At 35.0% G+C, this 24,558-nt stretch overlaps 1 protein-coding gene across 4 annotated transcripts in view; it reads left to right on the top strand.

Moving 5' to 3' along the window:
* Positions 1-2,087: 2,087 nt before the first annotated feature.
* The window catches only part of LOC134541618 (somatostatin receptor type 5-like), a 719,278-nt gene continuing 696,807 nt past the window's right edge, over positions 2,088-24,558 (top strand). For all 4 annotated transcript variants that reach the window (XM_063385165.1, XM_063385173.1, XM_063385166.1 and 1 more), the window contains exon 1: positions 2,088-2,173. The gene's annotated coding sequence lies outside the window, so the exon portion shown is untranslated. The remainder of the gene's footprint in view (positions 2,174-24,558) is intronic.

The raw sequence follows: 24,558 nt of genomic DNA on the forward strand, positions 1-24,558 counted from the left end.
TCGGAAAATGTCATTTTACGTATCATAAGGAACATTACTGTGATGTTTCAAGTCTGTAAAATATATATACTTGAAAAAAAGGGCAATAAAAAACAAATTAAACACAGAGAGAGGAAAAAAAACAATAGTTTAGGTTTGCGATTTAAAGTGATAAAAAGTATTTAAATACTAATTGAACTCTTATGAGGGTACTGATTGCTTCGTTGTTAATATCACACGGGTGTTTTTTACTTGTATGGGAAAATTAAGAATGACAAGGCATCAAGTGCGTGGCAACAATGTAAATAGGCAATAGGAAATAAACTTCTAGCGCCTGCGGCATTGTCAACACACACTTCGTATGTGTACTGCATGTTGTATCTAACCCCCTCCAACGCATTTGATTCTAAATTGGACTTTTAGTAAGGATCCCTAATGTGATTGATAATATAATATAGCCTATAGCCTTCCTCGATAAATTTACTATCCAACATTGAAAGAATTTTTCAAATCGGACGAGTGGTTCCTGAGATTAGCACGTTCGAACAAACAAACAAACAAACTCTTCAGATTTATAATATTAGTATTCATAGGAAATTGTTTTATATTCATATATGACGTCGTTAAACTCCGACATCGTTTGACCGATCGCCATGAAAGTTAGCACATTTTTTTTTCATGGGGAAGATTTTTATGCTAGCCATTTTTTTTTTTTGAAAATTTCAGCTAGATGGCGCGGCAGCACATAGTGTTCAAAACCGTTTAACCGATTTCATGTGTAAACAGAAAATCATAGGTCATCGACATACAAACAGCAATTGTGTGTCATTTCTCTATGTCCAACACACTGTCATAGTGCTATCCATTGTTCTTTAACTTGTGGACAATATTTATCACTCTCTGTTCAGCCCAAGTAACGCTGGGTAATTCAGTTAAATTATTATAAAACATGTTAAACAATTCATTAAGGATAGTAAATAATAATTATATATACATATGTGTACTAAAGTATACATGTAGTTTTCATCTGCAAATTAGATCAAAATATTATTTTTATGTTAATTATTGAGTAAAATTTTCTCTCCCTTTGAACTAAAAACCAAATGAGACATATACCACCGATCCGCAAACTGATTGATTTGAACGATAAATTTTGGCTACCACCAACTAAATTTGTTATTTTATGGCAAATGTTGTTACGGGTTTCGTGACCTCTAAAATTTTTCAGTCAATGCGTGTGATTTAACGTCTTGTTGAATGTGTATGTCTAACGTTAGTGATCAATAAAATGGATTTTTTTTTGTTTTTTTGTTCAAGCTCTTTATGTCATACTTAGTCGATAACAGAATGCTGCATGGGGGAGAAACTATAAATTTACGAGAATGAGACCTGGTTTTTGAAGAGGTTTTGGACCCCCAGGCTAGATGGCATCATTAATAACATTAATAATATTAATAAAATAGCTATTTTGATAGTTAGAAGTAAAGCAACAGCTATTATCACGTAAAAAAACCCAGAAAAATGTTTTTTGATTTTATTTTTGTAGCCACTTATTTTGTGGTGTGGCATATCAGAAATACTTCTTCTCCTACTCATTTATGTAACACATAAAATTTTTATAATGAAACAATATTAAGTGGTTTTATTTTTCACTATAATTGTCTTCTACTAAGCAATTAGTCATCAAGTAGTTGAATTATCATTATGAACTTTGGACTGGAACCTCCGCCCAAGTTTTTTTTATTTTTTTCGTTGGTAGTTACGGGCCCACCCAAGAGATAGCGTCACGTGTCGCCCAGACGTGGTTGCAGTTTCCACTGTTAGAGTCTCCCTCCTTTGTTCTATGGCCTCTCCTCTTCGCGGGCTTGTTGACCGCGCGACCAGACCCACTCGGCGGCGCGTTGTCGCAGGTTGCCGCCAGGTGCGCTGGCGTCCTCACCTGTCTTCTTTGTTTTTTTTTTTTTTTTTGTGCGCGGGAAGTTGGTAGAGGGTTGCGGCCGTCAGGGGCGCCGCGGAGGGGAGGAAGCGCCGGCTGCGCACGCACCTCCCTCCCGGTGGAGGGGGAGGGGGAGAAAGGGTCGTCGCGACGCCTCGCACCGCGCAGTCCGCCCCCAGCAGCAGCGCGCGGCCCGCGACGCTAGTCGTCCCGACGCCACCGCCCGGCCGCCCCCACGTGCGCCGCCTCCCCTCCAAGGTAGGGAGCCTGTCGCCACCGCCGCCGCCTGCCTTCTGCCTGAGGGCGTAGTTGAAACATCACTCTGAACTACTTCAGGTGAACACGTTCAACTATCGCGTGCGTGCGCACGTAGTCTGAACATGTTTCATTCGATGCCGTTTCTCATTTAACCTGAACAGGTTGGTAAAGTAGTTCAGAACGGCATGTCTCCTACGTAAGCCTCGGATTTCCCATTCATTGAGCGTTAAGAGTATAATCAAACCTTTGAAAAAAAAAAACAACCTCTTTTTGTAGAATGTTCCTGGCACAAGTTCGTTGTAGTATTTTACTGACTGCAACAAAAAATAAATATTTTGCAAAGACCATAAACTCTATGCTTTACGAATAAATTTCCACAGAACTGTAACTAGAAAAGTTACAACCAACCTTTTCTGTTGTTGCTAATTATATCTGACACGAATCATTTTGTTTCAAAGCCTATTTTGCTTCCTTTTTTTAAATGTTTTGTCGGCTGTTTCTGCCTTGTAAATTGAATCATATAATTTAAAATTAAATGAGGATTCATTTTTACCTCTCTGCTTACATTACCGTAAAACCAATTGATGAAATCCCACGTTTTTCTAGATAAAAATAAATCGTTTCAACAACACATTCATTCGATGACAGTAGACAAACGGTTTTGAAGTTGAACACACTTTATACCAACTGCCGTGTAACTGTATACTTTTGCTATTGTAAACATGTTCGCATTAAACCTGTTCACCTGAAGTAGTTCAGCGTTCCGTGTATACGCGCCCAAAGACTAATTCTATACATCGTGTTGTAATTATCTTTAAAACAGCTCTATTGTTATAAAAGTGCATACATATGTCTAAAAGTAATCGCCTCTTTCGAAACTTGGACCAGTTTCCCGCCAACACATGACGCTCGCGTCTCCCTAGTTACGAGAAATTTAACTTAAAACGTCTCGGCACACAATCAGTTACACTCTAATAAATAATGGTACGGCTGCAATAAAGTGTCATTACGATAGAGGTAAGTAGAATTATTATCATGGCTATAACATTTACCCGCAAGTTGTTTGGTTTGATCGATACATTTTTGGCATTCACCAACAACAGTATTTGTTGTTTTATGTCAACAGTCAATTAACAAATTTAACATATGATACGTTTTTCGTGACCAATTCCTATGATTTATCGTATTATTAAATGATTGAAATGTGTGTATAACGTTAGTGATATTGAAAGACGAATGGGCTTAAAAATTTGGCAAACATTAACTTATATTTTTTTTTTAAAATTAGAGTTGAGTCTTGCTTAAAATATTTTCAGAGCTGTATTACAGGAAATTTAACTACAACGCGGCCGAATAAAAAAATATATATGTATTTGCTTTCGCTGTATACGACTAGTCGTCGAAGCTGTCGTTTATTTCAATAACGAAAAATTAAAGCTTAACTTAACGCATTAGCGTAAAGTGACATTTTACATACAGATCACCTTATTTTAAATTTACAAAAATACATGAACCCAATTCTTGCGTAAGTAATTTAAAAATAATAGAATGGCAAAAATACCGAAAAAAATATTCGGTCGAAGCCATCCTTCCATTCAACAGGAAACTATTTTTGTTAAAAATTAACCTGTATCTTGTTCAAATGTCTTAAAGCATTTAGCTGTTACATAGACTGGCGAATTAAATTTAATAGGTCTCAATTTATAGGTAAACAAAATACTTTAAAGACAAAAGTAAGTAATTGTTTTTACAATACTCATTTTTACAGTAATTCCAAAGAAATCAAAATGAAAAATGTCAAAACACAATTTTATTAGACGTCTAAATAAATTCTACATAATATGGATACCAAATAAAAATACTATTAACTGATAAAATTCCCAACTTTTATGTTCCGATGGTGTTGAGCATTAATTGTCTTTTGAGAGAACTAATATTTCGAAATATTACTAGCCAGAATAAAATACACATATACTTTGAAAACAAGTAGAGTAAATGAAACTGTACAATGCGAAATGCATGTCAGATCATGAAAGTCAAACTGTTATGCGCTAAGCGTTGTAGGGTGGAAGTTTAAAAACCGTCCTCTAACTTAAAATATTTGACGGAATACTATTTTTTTTTTTTAAATGTTTATACTTTTAAATTTCATGATGAATTTTTTAAACCGTTGTACTTTTTGTATCATTTAAAGACGTGCATTTAACTTATGTGATGTTAGTAACTGTTTTAAACTTAGTATGTGTCTTGTATGTATTCTAAATTATAGGGGATTTTCGTTTTAAATTTATGGGTTAAATTTTGCTTACTAAAAATGTTCATAGCGAAAAGTAGGAATTGATATTTGACACTATTATTCTTCGTGCTAAGGCCACCCAGTAATTATTCTGCTGGGCACTTGAAACCAGTTAAAATGCAATTTTAATACATCGATTTAAAGAAAACCTTCCAATAATTAGTTAATGCAAAAAATTATTTCACAGCTTTTATATTTATATATTTTAAGTATATTTCATCAAGTATTTAGATCATTTTCTTACCTACACTCTTAAATATTTAAAGTATATCTTGTACATAGTAATTTAAATACAATGTTATCCCTGGGATTACTAACAAAATTTGAATTTGAATTAACTAGGTTACAAACTTCAAGCGTCTTAGAGGCAATAATGTAGATCATTCATAGATTCTGCGTTTGAACGTATTTATGTTGTTTTTATCCCAGCCGGTTTAATAAAGATTTGCGATAACAGCAAAAATTTAAATTATTCGACGATAAAATTTGAATGGTTTAGTTTAATATAAGGTAGATTACGTCTACAGATTAGTCTATGTATACGTACCTATTTAGGAAAAGTTAAGAAGTGATTTATTGGATTCTGAATACAAATGGTTTTAATTTGTCATCAATTAAAAAACGTACCTATAGTTTATCATAGAAAGATTATTACTTCACACGTAAGGGTTTGCATCTCTATTTAACACCTCCAGGCGTATATTAAGATAATGATTGAAGCTGGTGGTAGTTATAATATCTTTATTACAGTTGTAACATGTTATAATAAATAATGTTTTTTCCGTATTAGTAACTACCTTTTAAAATAATACGCCTAACAAAACTGTAATAATGATGTAATTAAATTTTTGTGTTCTTGTTCTGAAATGCTATTTATACAGACTAGGTACACACACCATTGTTTGCTAATACCCCATAAAAAAATTGTACTTAATTCTATGAAACATCTATTTTTAGAATCATATTCGGATTTCCATGTTTTCGAGTCAAGCTTATAATAATTAATCCCTAACAAAAACTGATCACTACAATAAGCAATTTGTTAAAAGGTCTTAAGATGATGGAATAAATATGATTATAATTTGTTTTGAACATCTTGGATCCCCACTTTATCCTCAGCTGCTAGACCATTTAGTCTAACAAGGTAAATATTAATTTGTGGATCTTTATACACATTTCAAATAGAATATTTAATATAATTCTCTTTGTGTATAGGAAGTAGGAATATTGTCATGATAAGATTTTGCTGTTCTAGCAACTATGTTGAAAAGTTACATTTCACCAGTTAATCACGAGGCCAGATTGCAAGCTCGCCACTTGATGTTCCAAACGGCTGCTCTTACAGAATCAAGCGAAATAGCAACGGCGCGTGAATTCAGCTCGTTATAAACTTCGTCTCAGCGTGATGAATGTGGAACTTCAACAGCACACTTTTACGCTTCGATGAAAAGAGAAACTTTTTTTGAACGAGCGTCGTTTGGATACGCGGAACGATAACGACACTTTATGAAAGTGCAATTGTGTCCTCTCAAATACCAAACCAGATAACAAAATTTTGCTTTCTAAGGAATAAAAGTTATTTCTTATAAATCTAACAATTTGTAATCTTACTTACAACGTACTATTGTAGTATTAAAAAAATGTACTTTTTGTCATTTTTACTTTTGCAAAGATATAAAGAGCATTTACGAAATATGGCTCGCATTTGAATGTTAAACAGCTTACGGTAGTGATCTGGAACATGAAAAGTTTTGAAACAGTCAAATGTGTGAAATATGTAAAAATAATAAATCACGTCGTGATTACATATTTTTTGGTTACAAAGTTGGTTTTAAAACGTCAAACTGACTGTTCATAGATTCACAAGCACAGTTACTCAATAAAATCGTATATTTGGCAAGAACTTAAATGCAACGCAAGTAATGGGAAAAATAATTACCCATTACAATCGTAATTTGTGGGAATTTTTTTTCTGTCAACAGCTGTTTTACTTCAGACAAAAAAAATTGATATAGACTTGAAGAAGAACAACTCATCTACAGTTCATGTAATGTATCTTTCTTTACGTAATTCATTACCATACGTTTGAATCAGTCTTAGAAATGTGGTGGTGTTTTAAGTCAGTAGTGTGTAAACAAAAGACGTTAACATACGACACTTGGAACACGAATATGTAGCTTCATTTTTTCTCTGAATTCTCCATGCAAATACTTTAATACAATACTGAGGGTATGATAACTTACAAATAACATCATAATTCGTAAACGTAAACCAGTTACGTCAAATTTAAAGAGCAAGCTGAAATGACACGACGCGAACAGATAAGAAAATTAGCACAATCTAGTCATAATGAAGAATACACAACACTCGAATCCCCTCTTCAGTGCCGTAACACAGTACAAATAAAACAGAAGTGAATTGATTGTTCGGTTTACAGCGGGGCACACTTGGATGCTTGGATCCAAAGCGCAGTGATTAACGATCAACTCGCACCAAAAAAAGTTACAAGTGACTGAGTGAAACACACGCACACACCTACACACACACACACACACACATATTGTTACGAACGCGAGAGACCAGACCGCGATGCCAGGTTCGGAGCTGGCTGGCAGTCCTGCACAGCCACTGGCGTCACGCGCCGTATCTCGTGGCGTCCACTGACGTAAGGCATGCCACGCGCGCCTGGCTGTATTACAAGGGTCTTCGCTACCCCCCTCGCCCCAAGCAAGCTCCCGAGAATCGTCCTCCCTCTGCGCTGTTATCTATCGCAATCGCTAACGTTATCTAGCGGCCTTAGGAATTCTGCGAAGCTACCGCGCGAAGTGGCGTGAACACGCGACGTTGTTCTTGATGTTTCGGACGTCGGGTCGGCCCGGGATGACGCGACTCGTCACAGCCGCTCTCGTCGGTTCTAGAAAGACGACCCACTGGTACTCGAGCAGCGACGCCAGCCTCCGTGCCAGTGCCGCGTGAGTGCCGAGTTCCGAGCGAGTTCCGCGAGTGAAGGGATGTGCGACATCGGCGAAGAGGGTGAGAGACCCCCTCGAGAGTGGCGCGACGCGGAGCGACGGGACCTGAGAGTGCGACTGAGTGGCGCGAGACTGTGTGTGTGGACAGGCGCGAGTAATCACTGTTGATACTGGCTCCAGTGAGGAGTGCGAACTGTGGAACTGGACAGACATTGAGTGGCTTACGAATAAACATGTTTAAGTGTCAATGATTTGTGATCGGAAATTTTTTAAGTACAATTATTATTAAAGTAAATTTTAATCATTTATAAAACTGTAATAAAACTTTATTGGGCTATCCCTTACGAACTCACTTCTCTCCACATTATTCGTTCGTAACAATATTATGTTAAGTTTAAAGAAAATTATTAACTGCTCTATTTTCAAGAGAGTACAGGAGATTTTTAATTCCTTATTGGTAACGAATTGTATGTAAGCCTAATGCATAGATATCTGGTTCGTAATATTTACCACTACCTTTGGGTGGGTATTTTATATCGTTCTAGGTGTGTGTTTGCACGTAAACTGTAAACAGGTGTTGAGGTGTTGGATGAATCTATAGCTGTGCATTAACATTTATCCTCAACGAACAACTGTGCGTTAGTATCGCTAATAATACAGCTCTGTTTGTGCTGCACAAACACCACAGCACACAAGGTAGCAATAAAGCGATGCCTTGACTCAAGTACGAACGTTATCTTTAAAGTACTGTAATTGCAAGTACGTTCACACAAAGTCAACATGAGGGAAATAGCGCGGCGTTGCTGAATTCGTAAGTAAACCGAAGCTCGTACAAGCAGAAGCACTGAATGTGAGAGAACAATTAATATTTGATTTAAGTACTTAGTTATAATAAACTTACGGGTTATTTAAATTTGCATATTTCCTTCAAGAATACTCTTGAATTCAGTGGAATGTTTTATACAACCGAATAATTGCTGCGAGCTATAAGAAAAGACAAAAACAGGTTCTGTCTAAATTTTTATTTTGCAAATGTAGGCTTTATGTTTATTATATTAGGAATTTCATATATGAAAATGTGTTTTCTTTGCAAAAAACATTCGACAAGAGAAACAGAAGAAATTCCATTTAACTAATTGCCATTGTATGGACGCATCATTCAATATCTTGTAAAACTTAAATCACACTTATTTATGAATTTTTACGATTCGATATCGTGTTGCAGAAATGTTACAAACTTTTGAGCAAATTTAATACTAATCATGTATGATAAGAATTTTTTTTGTAATCTCCCCATTCTCAAAAAAAAAAAAAAATATTGCGGGTAGATCGAATTTGCCAAGAACCAGCCTAGCTTTGGAAATCTCTAACAAGCTTGTGTCATTTATAGTTGGCTTTAAAACTGTACGATGCTGACGTCCACCGCAGACAAAAAAATTTTCTTTGTAACTTTTAATACAGTGACTACTGATTTTTGTTATTAAAAATGTTTCATTGCAGTTAAAGTGGGGTTTGTATTTAAAATATTTTCTCCCGTACTTGATCGTAATAATTAGGAGCTGGAATATTTCGGGAGATGATCTTCACCCTGTAAAGTTGGCACTAGTTCCAAGACTTAACGGTCCTGTCTATCATCATTGTATATTTTTTTTTGTAAAGGCAACATAAATATTCATATATAATTTCTGAAATTTGTACATTTGTACATTTTCATAAAAACAACTGCAGCCTATCACTACAAATTAATATTCGAAGTAATACGGGGTTTTTCCCTGTACCTCAGATAGTTAAAGTTATTTGTAAACCGTTCCCTAAATAGCTTTCCATCATTAACTGCGCTCATAATAAGCATGATACAAACCGCACTTAACATTGAAATAATAATGACGTGGTTACAAAACTAAACAAATACGAAAAATTACGTTCATTTTACTAGTGAACAAATTATATTTCTGTTTATTTATGAACATCACTCTAATACTGGAGTAAAATGTTTTTCTCACATTTGTGATAACTATGTCCGTGACGATGTGTACTTGCAATCTGTCGAAGGAAAATTTAAAGTTTATTTTCAATCAAGTCTTCTTCAAATGTTTAATTAGAGGTAAACTAATTGTTTGAATGATTATTGGCGAACCAAATAGATAATAGTGACATATGTTAAAATCCTCTATAGGTGTTATAAAAATGTATAAACAGTAGCTACGAACGTTATGTTTTTGCAGATTGCGACTGGTACTCAGAGATAGTGCCTAGGAATGCGTATATGACTCTATATTGGACAAATTAACGACATCCGCTTGCCAACGGGCTAATCAGGAGGCAGCTTACAAACTTATCCTACATAAGTGATATCAACACAAGCTAACTACGCACACATCCAGGGCTCAACTGGGGTTCATTTGCGGAATGTTGTTTATCAATGCTGACGTCAGCACTAGGAAGACAATGTTATGGTTTGTTACAACTGGAGCCACGAATGCTTCGAATGTTCTTTTTTATACCTACAGCAAAGAATCAGCTGTTATTTGTGTGATTGAGCCTTTGATTTAATACTAGCTGTAGTACCCGGCGTTGCACTGGCTAAACACATCATAACATAAGGAACATCACTACCGAGTTTCAAGTCTGTAAGACATAACTTGAAAACGAGAAATTTTGATTTTAAAGTCCGATTGATGCACAATATCGGTGCATCAGGGCTACGCATCAGCAAAACTAAGACATCAATTCTCAGTTTCATTTTGTGAGAAGGCAGGTTACCCCTGTGCAAGACGTGACGGACGCACCAAACCAAAGCGCGTTACAAATTCTAGGCAACGCAATATACTGACGACGATTTAACTAAACTGTTATTAGCACTTTTAGTTAGCTAGCAGCCACGAGCTTCACTAAGCGAGTGAGTTTCGCCTAAGAGAAGGATAGGAAGTTTCCAGACCTTACTATATGACCGTGTGGCCAACATAGAGATATATTTTTTGTGTGTCTATGACTACCTACTATAATAGGTATTCTATTTTAAAACTTAATTTACCCCTTTTTCACTCCATTAGGGATGGAATTTTATAATTATTATATGTAGTCTATGTGACTCTCTGGCCCATAGACTAACTAAGAAGGCTGTTTTTTCAACCTATAGGCTATAAAAAACATATTTACATAAAAAATAGTAATTTTATTACCAAAAGTTCATCTGGATCTTACTTATTTTTTCTAAATAATCCAAATGAGTGGTGCATTTGTCATATCGTAACACAGACTTCTCGATGCATTCTTCGAAGAAGTTAGCCGCTAGTGAATATGGATACAGGGCCAGCGCCTAAATCTCCCTCTCCCTCACGACGCCGCTGTAAGGCGAGTAGACAAATTGTGTTGCGCGCTGTGCCTGACTATTCGCATCTCTTGCGTTAAGTCTTGACGCGGGAGACAGTGCGCCGCGCTATTAGTCTATCAGCCTTAACAGAAGCTTCGTGATGGAGAGGAATATCCAGGCCCCCTGTTATCTCTATTCTCTAACGGCTAACTTCTTCGAAGAAGGCATCGAGAAGCTTGTTTTACGATATGACAAATGCATCGATCGTTTTGGCGATTATGTAAAAAAATAAGCAAGACCCTGCTGAACTTTTGGTGGTAAAATTATGTTATATATATTTGTCTTTTTAATAGCCCATAGGAGGTTTAAAAAAATCCATCGTATATGCAAAATATCGTGTTGATCTGTTGCTTTGTTGCTGCTTGAAAGAATGACAAACACTCTTTCGCATTGATAATATTAAGTAGGGATGTTCATTGGCCGGTTTCATGGTCAGTGATTTTTCATCTTTTGAACTGGTTCGAGCGGTTGGTTCTCATTTATTTATTTTTTTGTTCCTTACTGTTTCAAAGTCGTCCTGGGCGCATCAGAAAAACTGCACACCGATATAATAGCCTGTGTCATACAACTTGTCTAAGATTTGACATTTCCCAAAAGTATTGCCAAGTTATGTCAACTGTGTTTGTAACAACAAAATGGGGTTGTAAGTGTTTGTAAACAAACACCATGCTTTGCTTTTCAAGTGACGTTTAGGAAATGGGTTGCACTTGGACTACTATCGATAGCCATCCATTTGAAACAATTACCTGACATGGACTATGAAGCATTACAGCTCCTCGTGTCTCAAGCTATGACAAATCATATGTGCTTTGTGTACCTGAGATGTTGTGACTTATTGGTTGGATGTAAATAAAGTTTCTGAGACGTGATCTTACCAAATTTTAGTTCAGTAGCAATGTCGGCGTCATTTTGTTTGTAAGGTTGCAAGTGTATTAAAATACTGTCCATCATCTTAAATAAACTGTTAGCCCTTTACAACGACTTCTAAGCATGCGTGCAGTGGTTTAAATTTTTTAAGCAAATTTCTCAATATTATCTGACCTTATTTACGGTTATATATGTTAGTAGCAATAAAATAAACAGAAAAATGATTGTGTGTGCTACAAAATAATTCTATCAATATACGTCATATCAGAAATATTTTTTGTGCCAAGAAACTAATCTAACAGTCTCAACAAAACCATATTTGAGACGTCATTTAGTTGTCACTCATAAGCCAGTTTTTTAAAACTACAAAATAATTTTTCTATGAGCACAAAATATATGGTGGGGGTCTATGTAGACATATTATTTCGTCGTAGCCAAAAACTCTGCCCCCCCCCCCCCTCTTTGTAGTGATATTCTGCGTCTATGTTTTCGCACACAACTAACTCTAAAATAAGGTCGTATTTAAGGCTCTAAATCTTTTATAATTTGACTTTGTGCCCATGAACAGAGCAGTGCTGAGAATTGCGTTTCGCCGAATGAGTGCGTGACGTTACCACCGCCCGCAGTAAACGTGCAAGCAACGATTTCACAATTTGTAACCACCGTCTGATACTTGCCCTCAATAATATAAATTGGTTGCATGCAAAATTTAAGTTATATTATATTACGTCAAGTAAGTATAACTTTTAATGAGCGTACATAAGTACACGCACCCTTAATTTTTCTCTCACTTTTCTTCTTAAAACTAATTGTGTGTGAAGTACACGTTAGTTGTTTATTTCTCGCTAAATCTACAACATGCACAAATCATATGTTTATTATGAACATTTTTTCATTAAAATTGAGGTGCGTCCCTTTCAAAAACGGATTATTCCGAAAGGAAAACAAGACGAGAATGTCAAGTTTACATTCAAACGAATGCAATTGTAGGAATAAAACAGAACTGGGAACTAAATTATTGCATGATGTGATTTTTTTGTAGTTTTAAACAAAAAGACAAAAGAGTATCATTATAAATGAAGGAATGAATAATTAGGTATCACATTTTCATTGATATTGCGGTCATTACAGATGAAGTAGCCATATGATTGAATTAAATAATTTCCTATGAATAATATCAGTTGAGGCTCTCATACATATACTAATTGATCTAAAATACTACCATAAATAGAGTAATTAAAATAGTAAGTTTGGGATTATTTTAAATAACTACTGCATCATTTTCCTGTCATGATTTCTGAAAACAATGGAATGTTGGATTCGCGTTCTCGCACAGAATATACTTCAGCGTTGAGTCCACGGACAGGTGAACCAAAACAGTGTCGACACTTTCACAAGAGCAAATTGATCGCTTCGCTGCTATTATGCACCCTCGCAAATAGGTCAACAGGAAATTAAGTTACGTCTTTCAACTCCCGTCACTGCTCGTTCTTTGCAAAACAGCGGGCCCTCGCGTCATCAATCTTAGTTCTGATGGGATTTGCTAAACCCTGCACGTGCTGCAGCAATTACAGGAGAGGAAACATTAATATAGTTGTAATGTAAAGAAGCAATACTCTTGAAACGTTTTTTAATTGTTACGTAAACTATTGGTATTAATATAATTTTATAATCATTACACCCAAGTGTGTGACAGCAAACCACATTTAATATTCTCAACAATACAATATATGCGACGTCATTTAGTAGTTAATCATAAACAAGTCTTTCGACAATATAAAATAATTTTTCTATCAACACAAAATATTTGGTGGGGTACTATATAGACATATTTCGTTGCATTCAAAAACTCTGGCTTTATATTTCACTGTAATATTATTTTGCATAATTGTTTTTTGCTCATAACGCAACACCAAGGTACGGTAGTAATTAAGGTTATGAATCTTTTGAGACTTGACTCTGTGCCCCTGCGCAAAACAGTTTCGAGAATTTTGAAATTTCTCCGAATGAGCGTGACGTCACTACCACCCTTGGGAATAGTGTGAGTAACGATTTAACAATACGGACAACCACCGTAAGGAACTTGCCTGCGATAAGCAAAGTCAGATATTGGATTTTCCTCCTTCAAATGATCACAGTGACGTTGCAAACAGGCGAGGGGATGTTCTTCAAGAATTTACACGGTATTGAAAGATGACTCGCCGACTTCATCAAGTTGGGGTCGGACTCCTAGTATCTGACCAGTGCCAAATGTGGCGCGCGTTGCCGTGAACATGCGAGTCTTCTCTGAGTGTTCCCTTTCCCACTTCAGCGTTCCTCACCAGTTCGGCTACGCACACTGAAATACTGGAAATTTTGCAAATCTATAAATATATATATAAAAACGGCTCGAACCCATGATATTATATTGCTTAATGTCTGATAGTATTCCACTGATTTATCGGTAGGGCCATGCATATTTCGCGAAACGATTCCGAGATTAGTTATAAGTCAAAACACTGTAGCATCGTCTGTGTTTCGTGATTGGGCAAGTTTCTTTCAAGCGCATGTCGATTGTTTCAACAACCAATCACAGTAATTCAGTGCGGAAGCAAACAAGTCCTGAGTGGCTCGTTCAAAAAAAAGGCAACTACTCTCGCAGAGGGCCGCCAATCACAAGGAAGAAACCTCTGGTGCGGGTATACCTTGTTGCAGTCTAATAGGCGTTAAGATTTATTCGCGAAAAATGCCTGCCCCTATTTATCGGTAATTTATATAATTTTCCCAGCGACTGCAAGTGATCTGCATCCCAAAACATCCTGGTTAACATTTTTTATATGATCTCTCATTTAATTGTTGATGAGTCCTGATGTTTTCATAGACGAACGTATTGGCCCCAGGCAACGCCGTGACGCATCCGCAGCAGGGTGCATATTGTATATGTATAGGTGTATTTGCAACATTATAACACACGAATTTTCTCGTTACCTAGGTTAAATGTTTACACAGCACTGGTGAAAGACTAGCTTACTTGATTTTTTTTTTTTTAATTTGTAAGAAAAACTTGCGGCTTAAAAGCACGACATGAATGTACCACGCGAAGTGACAATGATACTAAAGCCATTAAATATTAGAGAAAAAAACGTTGATTTAAAAATTGAAGCAATTGTCTTTTCTTTCGGCACTTGATACCTGTCTCTATGCGACAACATTTGCAAGCACAGTAGAGATAGCGCATGGCGACGCCCACCTTGCTACACAAGTGAACGCTAGAACTATTAATTACAAGCGAAGTTAAAAAAAATTGGTTGTCTGTAAAGTCGGTTTACGGACGATAGTTTAACGTGACAACGTCATAACAAAACATTCATGAAATTATTGCATACTTTTATGAATAAAATTGAATCATTTTTATTGAATTATCACTTTTTTGTATGGATACAAATAAGGAGTGAAATGAAATCTACAATTTAATTGATAAATTTACTTTTATTTGCACTCATTAATTCAAATATGTTTATTACTTTAACGAAGATATTATTTTAACTATAAATTTTATACATGTTTGCTATTTAACTTCTTCCAATCTGTGTTATTCTGTTTAGGATAGGACGATGATAGGAAAAGTAGGAAACGAATGGGAGTGTTTCAAGTTTAATGTGCCTCGAAAAAGTAAAATCGATGGTTGTTCCAATGGAGTGGAAGAGAGATAGATGCGGCGCCAGCGTACAATGAGCGTAACGGGACAAAGCGTAACGGGAAAATGTGCGTAACGGGACAATTAGTCTTCCTTTTTCGTGTATGCAGCCGGCGTTCATCGATTTATTAGACGTTGTTACGTCAAAAAATTAATAATAACCAGCGCGTAGTAGTCTCCTGTGTCGAAGAACAAGCTGAAAGGATGGGGCGTGTGCCAATTGGTTGTCGACACAACCGCGGGAACACGCTCCTCTCGCGAACCACGCTGCGCGAACGTCACGCTCGCCAGCAGATGCGAGCGTGGAACTACAGTATGTCCCCAAAAGAACGGCCCAGTTACCAGTTTTAATTGTATAACCTGCAAGCGTTGTAGAGTGTTGGTTCAAGGTCACAATTAAAGAGTAACTAACTCACGACAGTTTTGAGGTTTTTCTTACTTGCATCGCCACCTCCGCAAAATGGCGACCCCTGAGCGCAATTTCCCCAATTAGCAGAGGGTGAACCTGTAAACTATATTATGCAACAGGATGGAGTCCCTCTTCCATTGAAATTTCTTTGTACGAGAGTGATTGAACGTCCAAGTCCCTGACCGTTGGATTGGTCGTAATGGTCGAGAAGACAGAGCTCTTTTTTGCTGGCCTCCACGTTAATTTGACATAACGCCATTTTTTACTATGATGCTTTATAAACGATCATGTCTACGATCGGCCGTTACCTTATTATTTGCCAGAGTTGTGTCACATAATTCCTGAGGTTATTGCTTCCATTACTCCGGACTTTTTAACCAAAGTGTGGGAAGAAATTTACTTTAGGTTTGACGTGTGCCGTATAACTAAATGTACACATATTGAACTTTTGAAAGAAAACTATATTATTTCACCTTCATTTTGATGATATGTTTACTTTGTTGTAAATAGTTTAAATTAAACTGGTATAATGTACCTTTGAAACTGGAACATACTTGTATGGACATCCCATATTAGTAGAATTCCGCAAGAACATTTGCATTTTACCATTATCCTTCACCGGAAATTTACTAAAAGTACAAGATGCCATCCATCAAGAGATTTCGTAAATTTAAGAGTACTGCATATGTGACTCTTAGAATATTAATTCACAAAAATCCATATCGGTGTTTTGACAAAACCCCTTTAAAAATCTTATTAAGTACTCGTGAAACAAAATGTTCCTACGTTATTGTCTACCCTTTTTATAACAAGCATAACATGGAAACACAGAAGTGAGAATCTGAGGTATTTTATAAGTTAGTGAAACTACAAATAAATAGACAAATCAGTCTTCGTTTATTTAGGGCGTATTCTTAGTTGAAAACCCTGTTTATTAATTGTAGTTTCTGAAATTTTTTTTTTAGGATTTTATATTAAAATTGCATTTGTGTTACGGGGTACTAGACATGGAATAAAGTTATAGACTTGAAGCTAATGTCGAGGCCCTTTAAACACTCTGTATTTAACTAGGTTTGAAAAACATTTTGAAAATTAAGATTTCATTGACGTGTGTTACACTCATCACATATAAATTTTTTAGCGACTTGTAACTTAGTAATAAAGTGTAAATTATTAATAAAGTGTGTCATTGATAAATTTTGTTATTTTTCTTTATTTCAAATTAAAAAACTAAGGTGCAACAGCAAAGTTACGTAAAACTTTCATTAACTAGATGGTGTTGCAGTTTGACATTTTTTTTTGTATTCAGATCAAATAATAACATATAAAGTTGGCCTAATATTTTCCTACGTAGAAAATATACCCGTTACACTTAGGTGGTAAAAAATATAAAATAACAGAAATTATATGAAGGTCACCTATATTATTTTGTAGACAAGAGAGTACAATTGCGTGTAATTCCTACAAAAAATCAGATATACATAATTTGATAAAAAATTCATACAAAAATAACTTTCACCGTTTTTAAGTACCATGTTATATTTTTCAAAAATTAGTTCAAAGATAATATTTGGCAATCACTTGTTATTTCGGTTTACTTAGTCTTAAAATCTGAAATTTTTTAAACCATTTTGCTAAATTTCTGAGCGTCTGTTTCCTAAAATATAAAGGGTTCAAAAATTAAAAGATAACCAGGAAAGCTGGTAAATTAATTAAGCTGTATTAAAAAAATTTAAATGTCAGAAAAATAACATTTATTGATATAAAAACCCATTACATTTAGTTTGCAGTCTTGTGTTAAAACAATATGGTAAAATAAGTTACTTGGTAAAATAAATGATAAGCATTCGGAGAAATTACTTACGTGTGAAAGTCACGGCTTTTTTAAAAGTCATGTAAGTTAAAACAAGCGATAGCAAAACTTTGCTCCGCTTGTTCGGAAACTAAATTCATTAAAATCCACCCGTCCTTGTAAACATGGAAAAGTTAACCGGAATGTTTACTCGACTAACTTGCCGTATGCCCTGCCTAAACGCAAGGCGAGTTGGGCTGAATTTATTACACCGCACATGCATAATACTGGCTAACAGGACATTACATTCTTACTCAGAGTGTTTTGAAAGTTTTGGTGATATTAAGTGGAATGCGTGTACACCCTATTACCAGGTGTGCACTTATTTATTATTTTAAAGTTATGTAAAAATAAAACGTTTAAAAGGTGAGAGATAGGAACAAACAGTTTTTATTCAATAACAATTTAAATCGTTTTATTTTTAAAACTCGGCTTCATTAAATCATCGTTTTGCATTTAAAGAAATGCTGTAGTTAATAGTGAAGGCTGCTACAAACATTTTCCTCGTTAAGTCACTAGCATTTAATACCGAATATAAGATCATTTATTACCTCGGCTTTAATGAAGGCCTTTTATAGTAACAAACGGAAAGAATATATAAATGTTATGGCATAAAAACGTTTTCTAGTGCAAGTACCCTGAAACATTTTGATTCGTCTTCAGTGCTATTTTGTCGAACAAATTTCTGTTAACAATTATTGATTTATGTAACGGAAAAATTAGTAAGCTAAGTGATAAACAAGATAGACTCTAACTACGTATTGTATACAAAATTTATATTGGTACCATTTAGAATATTTTTAATAAAGCGTAATTAATTAATTGTTATTTAAATATTTTAAAAATCAGCCATTAAAAAAATATTGTTGATAAATTGTGCATGAGTGGACGTGTTCTTTGACTGCTTTACACTCATTTACTTTGGCAAGATTTTAGAAACTGTGGGTCTATGACCTGAGGTCTCATAAAATGTGATATATTATAAATTTATGCTCATCCAAATCAGTTTTGGCATTTAAAATAAGGACTGATGTGTGATAGCAACGTAATTCCTGTATTCTGCACAGCACAACAGTTTCACCTGCCCCATGCACCATGCTTGTCACTAGGTAGCTACTCACTTCCTGGCATTTAGTGGCTTGAAGTAGACCATAAGTAGGGCTTCAAATATTTGTACAACTCCAAACAACTACAGCACAATATATAACCTTAACTTTTCCGTAGTGTTCGTTTCTAAGCATAATACAGAACGTATAAAAAATTGGTCAAATTACTTAACCAAACGACTCGTGTTTCTGCATTGTATTTGTTCTTGTAAATGAAATAGAAATATTCATTTCAATTACAGATATTTGTTTATTTGCACATTTATATGAAAACAACTGTATCAATATAAAATAGCGTTAAAAATAATTCTGGGTTCAGCTTTTTACCGGAGCATTTATGCTTTGTGTTGATCCAGTATCTCCAATAGTTATAGTTATTTGTAAACCGTTTCTTGAACAGCTTTACATTGTTAACTGCACACATTAATTAGCTTAAAAAAACAAAATAAAGTTTAATGATTGAATATTAGATTATTTTTCCATATTGTAAAAATACATGCTTGATTGAAAAAACAATAAAATATTAAATTATGCGCCAATTTTCGTAAGAAATATTTAGTATTATCTCGAAAAATATATTTCATATATGCAATAATGAACATAGCCATGTGTTGTATAAAGTTAAAATATATTTCTTGTAAATTACAAACTATTTCTTGGCAACTGGTATCCAAAGGAAAATCTTGTAAAAGTGCAGAAATTTTTTTGCAGAGTTCTATTCCTGGCCAGTATGTGAATTATAAATAAAAAATAAAACAAAAAATTATTTCATTGATTTAGAGCTGGGTGAAGTTCAACTTTCAATCATGCATCTTTAAAGGCATTCGCTGCTGGAATTAGCACTAAAGATCTTATCCAAGTTTTAAAGTTTTAAAGTGGTACCATTACGTGAAATGCGCTGGCTTATGCTACGCTAACGTCATTCATACTGCATTCTTAAACCGGTATAATAAAATATCTGGTGACGAAATTTGGGCACGAAACTTAAAATGCAAGATAGCTTTAGTGATAAATTTACAGAATTAGCATTCAAATAGCGCTCTGGCGAATTTCTTTTTAATTTTACAATGTTTTTCACTTGCGTGGCTGACTTATTCATATAAATTACGCCTATAATTATTACAGAAACTTGGTTTACTGGCTATGTTTCAGCGTTGCACAGTGTGTCACACATAAAATTTATTTGGTATATCCTTTCCTTCGATTATGTACACTAGTTTCAGTTTTAGTTTTACAAGCTACGTATGTACACAAATATTAAATATACATGACAGCTATTATCTGGTTATAACGTATTTTCAAAGCAATTAATGCTCAGATTATGGAAATATTACTTATGTTCCTGGTACTGTTAATATAATTGCCGCAGAAACATTTCCGGTGTGACATAAGCAGTTGCAATTAGAGAAGCAGTTTTATTCACTATTGATACTTCCCAAACATACGAAATCAGATGTTCATTCTACTATCGAAAGGCACAAATGTAGCAAGAAGGTAAAGAATTCCATTAAAGGTTTGTGTATTATATTACGAATAATGCCGTAGCCAATATATATATATATATATATATATATATATATATATATAGTAAAACAGATAAATTTTTGAAATATTTTTCGATACTATGCACAAAAACATTTTATAAACCTAAGGTCGAAGTATGACTATCAATTTTAAGAACTAGGCGTGATTTTCTTCATTATTTAAAATATGAAGTAAAATATTTGCATCCGCCATATTTGATAAATGTTAACGAAATCATAGACTACCAATATATAAATATATGTGTGTGTGTGTGTGCGTGTATAAACAGTAACTGTTCCAAACGGGAATTATGTTTAAAAAAATTACTCTCCGCTGAAATGTATTTCAATTTAATTATTTTAAATTTATGTAATTCTTATTTTATTCGCTTCATACCACCAAATGTTGGCATGCAGGTGGGCCATAACGCAGCAACCATAAAATTAATATACTTTGTACTGAAAGGTCACCGTCATCACTAGTAAGAATTTATCCAAAAAATATTTACGTAGCCATTTTATTTGCGGTGATGATATTCACAGATTTCTGTGTTTATTCGTGTCGTATGTCGCAAAATTTAGTGTTCGTAATAAGACCGCAATCGACGGATACCGACACGGGTATAATTTTTCAACTTATCGCACTATACATATCATAATTTCCCACTGGTGCACTACTGCGTACGATATCTAAACGCCTTGCGTGTCATAAATAAGGTACGGCGTATCATAATCATGGCAAATACTACATGCGATAATTCCACCCCTTTCGTGCCGTAAGTACGATGTACCGTTATTATGGCACATACTATGTACGATAATTCCACCCCTATCGTGCAATAAGTACGGTGTACCGTTATTATGGCACATACTATGTACGATAATTCCACTCATGTCGTTCCTTAAGTACGGTGTACCGTTATTATGGCACATACTATGTAAGACAATTCAACCCCCGGGTGCCATAAATATAGTACGGTGTACCTTAATTATGGGGAGTACCGGAAGGTTAATTAGGAAGCTTCAGCTTACCCTTCAAAAGTTGGAGGGGGAGGAAGAACCAGAACAGTGATGAAGTAGTGTTCGCGCCGCTTGGAAGCCACGGTCGCTCTGTTGGGGGGGGGGGGGAACCCTCGGTGGGACGTCCCAAGACGCCAGGCGCGTCGCGGCGTGGTCACATTATCGCGGTTCGCGCTCCGCTTCACAGCGACCGGCTGGCGTGTCGTCGCCACTCAGTTGACACGACCTGTGGGGTGGTCCCGTGGGAGGGATACATAGCTGTACATCTATATATACACATATATAGATATCTGTAGCTCGGAGGCATGAGGCACAATGTCCCGAAAACAATATTTTTCACGAGAGCAGTTTAAAGATTTTTAAAGAGAACTTCACTTATCTACTAAACTATTTTCTACCAAAATACGTGAATTTTTTGTACATGTATATCTTAGTGTTGCATGCCACTAGAAAGAATGTAAAACGGTGGTCAAGTTTATGTTTAAAAAAAAATCAGTTTGCCCAAAAGTGTAAATACCGACTTCTGTCTCCAGGTGTGTTTGTGTTGTATGTATGTATATTTACATACATTTTAAGACGTCATAAATGAAGTTGTTAGCTTCAGGGGGGTAATTAATACGTTTCCAAAATTTCTGAGTACCCGCTAAACTGGGAAGTATTTAATACGTACCCCCATCCACACCCTCTTAAAAAAACACTTTGGTTGAATCAATCCCCCCCCCCCTTCTCTTATTCACACCGCCCCACAGAAATTCTGAATCTGGGTACACTCATGGAGACGAGCAATCACTGTGTGGATGGGGGTACGTATTAAATACTTCCCAGTTTAGCGGGTACTCAGAAATTTTGGAAACGTATTAATTACCCCCCTGAAGCTAACAACTTCATTTATGACGTCTTAAAATGTATGTAAATATACATACATACAACACAAACACACACCTGGAGACAGAAGTCGGTATTTACACTTTTGGGCAAACTGATTTTTTTTAAACATAAACTTGACCACCGTTTTACATTCTTTCTAGTGGCATGCAACACTAAGATATACATGTACAAAAAATTTACGTATTTACAAAGAAATTTGTTTGTCCGAGAAAATATAGGAAGATATTTTTATTGTTGTATCTTATTATTATCAAAATCTTTTTTGAAGTGAAACTTCTTTACAACTGGTAGGTGAATTCGAGGAGATGGCTTATCAGAGCGTAACTAAAAGTGCAACGCTCCGTGCTAGAGACAAGTTGGAGAAGGGAAATAACGAATTAAGTAGAGGGAACTGTAAGATATTTTGCAAGGATTTCATTGCCAAATCGTTAAAACTGCTAACCTCCTTTGTGTATGTAATTTTGGTTTTGTCGTTAAAATGAATGACTTAATATTTTGTTTTATCTTGAAATATATTATTAAAGTTAGGAGTTTCATTTCTAGTGCAGATGGCAGCCACGCATATTAATCTACACAAATTGCAACATTTTACAGGAAATAAATACTCTTATAAAACTCACTTAAGCTAGCTTGTGTGTGATATAAAATTTTGACTATATGTCTATGTGGTAGTATTCTTACAATATATAACATTATATAAAATTGAAACTACAATATAGCGATTTGTTTAAAAATATTACTTAACTATAAAATATGATAACTTTGGCAATACAAAGATAAAAATACGTACAAAAAATAATAATATTCGATTAAAAGAAGAAAACAAATTATCATAAAATACCAAAGGAAAGATTATATGTATGATGTATTTATTTATGGCGAAGGTTACGTATGTACACTTTACTTTTAACTAAACACTAGTACAAAAACCTTAGGAAAAAAGGCCATGTGTTACTTTAATCTATCAAAAGTAATAACGAAAAATGGGAAATACTAAAACTATAAAACTCTAAGTAGCACAAACGCGCTAAGATAATAGGCAACATTAGAAAATTGAAGAAGTAATTGGGGTAAAACAATAGAATATAAATGTACACTTATAATATAAATAAGCAATAATGCTGAGAAAAGATAACGCATGCTTAGGAAAGGTTAGGTAGACACAATACATGTATAAATTTCATTCTTGTACACATAAATGAAAATATATTCATCACAATTATGAACACACTAGCTTCAGTACTCTGCGTTACCCAGGCTGAACCAAGGGAGAAAAAAATAAAGAGCCAAAATATTAAAAAATATATATATATACACACACAAATATTTTTCTTCAAATGTTAAGTTACATTATCCATCTCGGTCCGCGGTTCGATTCCCAGCAAAAGTAAACATATAATTTATTAATCAAATTATTTTAAATAATTATTAATTACCATTTAATTAAAATTTTAATAAAATATTTACTTATTTCCCACCCGCCATCTCAGATGATGTAACGATCGCCATCTTGAAAATCCGTAATTATTATCAGAAATCGGGCAAAATTTTAAAATTATTAAAACAAAATAATTTAATTAAAATTTGATACAAATTTATACAAATGTACTGGGTTCGAACCTAGCGAGGTCAAAAGGTCAGGATAGATCCTTCCTCCACGGAAGCCTCCTGCAGACTGATCTCCCACCACTAACTCCTAGGACTGCATTACATCGGACAGTGTGACGTTGTGGTGACCATCTTGTTTTCGTTTGCTGGAGGCCACCATATTGTATCCGACATATTGTTTTCTTCTGTTAGAGTGCTCCACCACCATATTAGTTAATTTTTTTTCCCACTAGAGTGCTGTAATTGTTTATAAACAGGCAGTATACCTACGCGATATCCGCCATAAGTCAGCCATCTTAGTCACCTTGAAAATCTATAACGATTTAGCTAGAAATTCGGGAAAAATTTCTAAAAATCATTAAAAAAATTTATTGTTAAAATAATTATTGATTTAATGTATTTCTTTCCTTGGTTAGATTCTTGACTGATGCAGAAATGATAATTTAAGGTAAAAAACATTTATTTAATAAAACATTGTGAAAAATCTTAAAAGAGGAATACATTCATCATCTACCAGCCTCCAGTACGCTAATGATGACAATGGCCACCATTTTTAAATTCGTAGTTATTGAGCCTTTCAGATACTGTAAGTGACGTCAAGCCATTTGAGAGATTTTCGAAACAACAGACTTTCTTGCAGTGGTAGTGCCAGCGGGCCACAGTGTAAACAAGCAACACCCACAGGTACCTGATGTTGGAATTTCACCTAGCACATATTGTAGTCTACAATTACATGTCACTAGTTTTAAAACACTTAGTTTCACAGTCATACAAGAAAATATAACATATTATTTG

Source organism: Bacillus rossius, assembly GCF_032445375.1.
Source record: "Bacillus rossius redtenbacheri isolate Brsri chromosome 4 unlocalized genomic scaffold, Brsri_v3 Brsri_v3_scf4_1, whole genome shotgun sequence".
NCBI classification, from domain to species: domain Eukaryota; kingdom Metazoa; phylum Arthropoda; class Insecta; order Phasmatodea; family Bacillidae; genus Bacillus; species Bacillus rossius.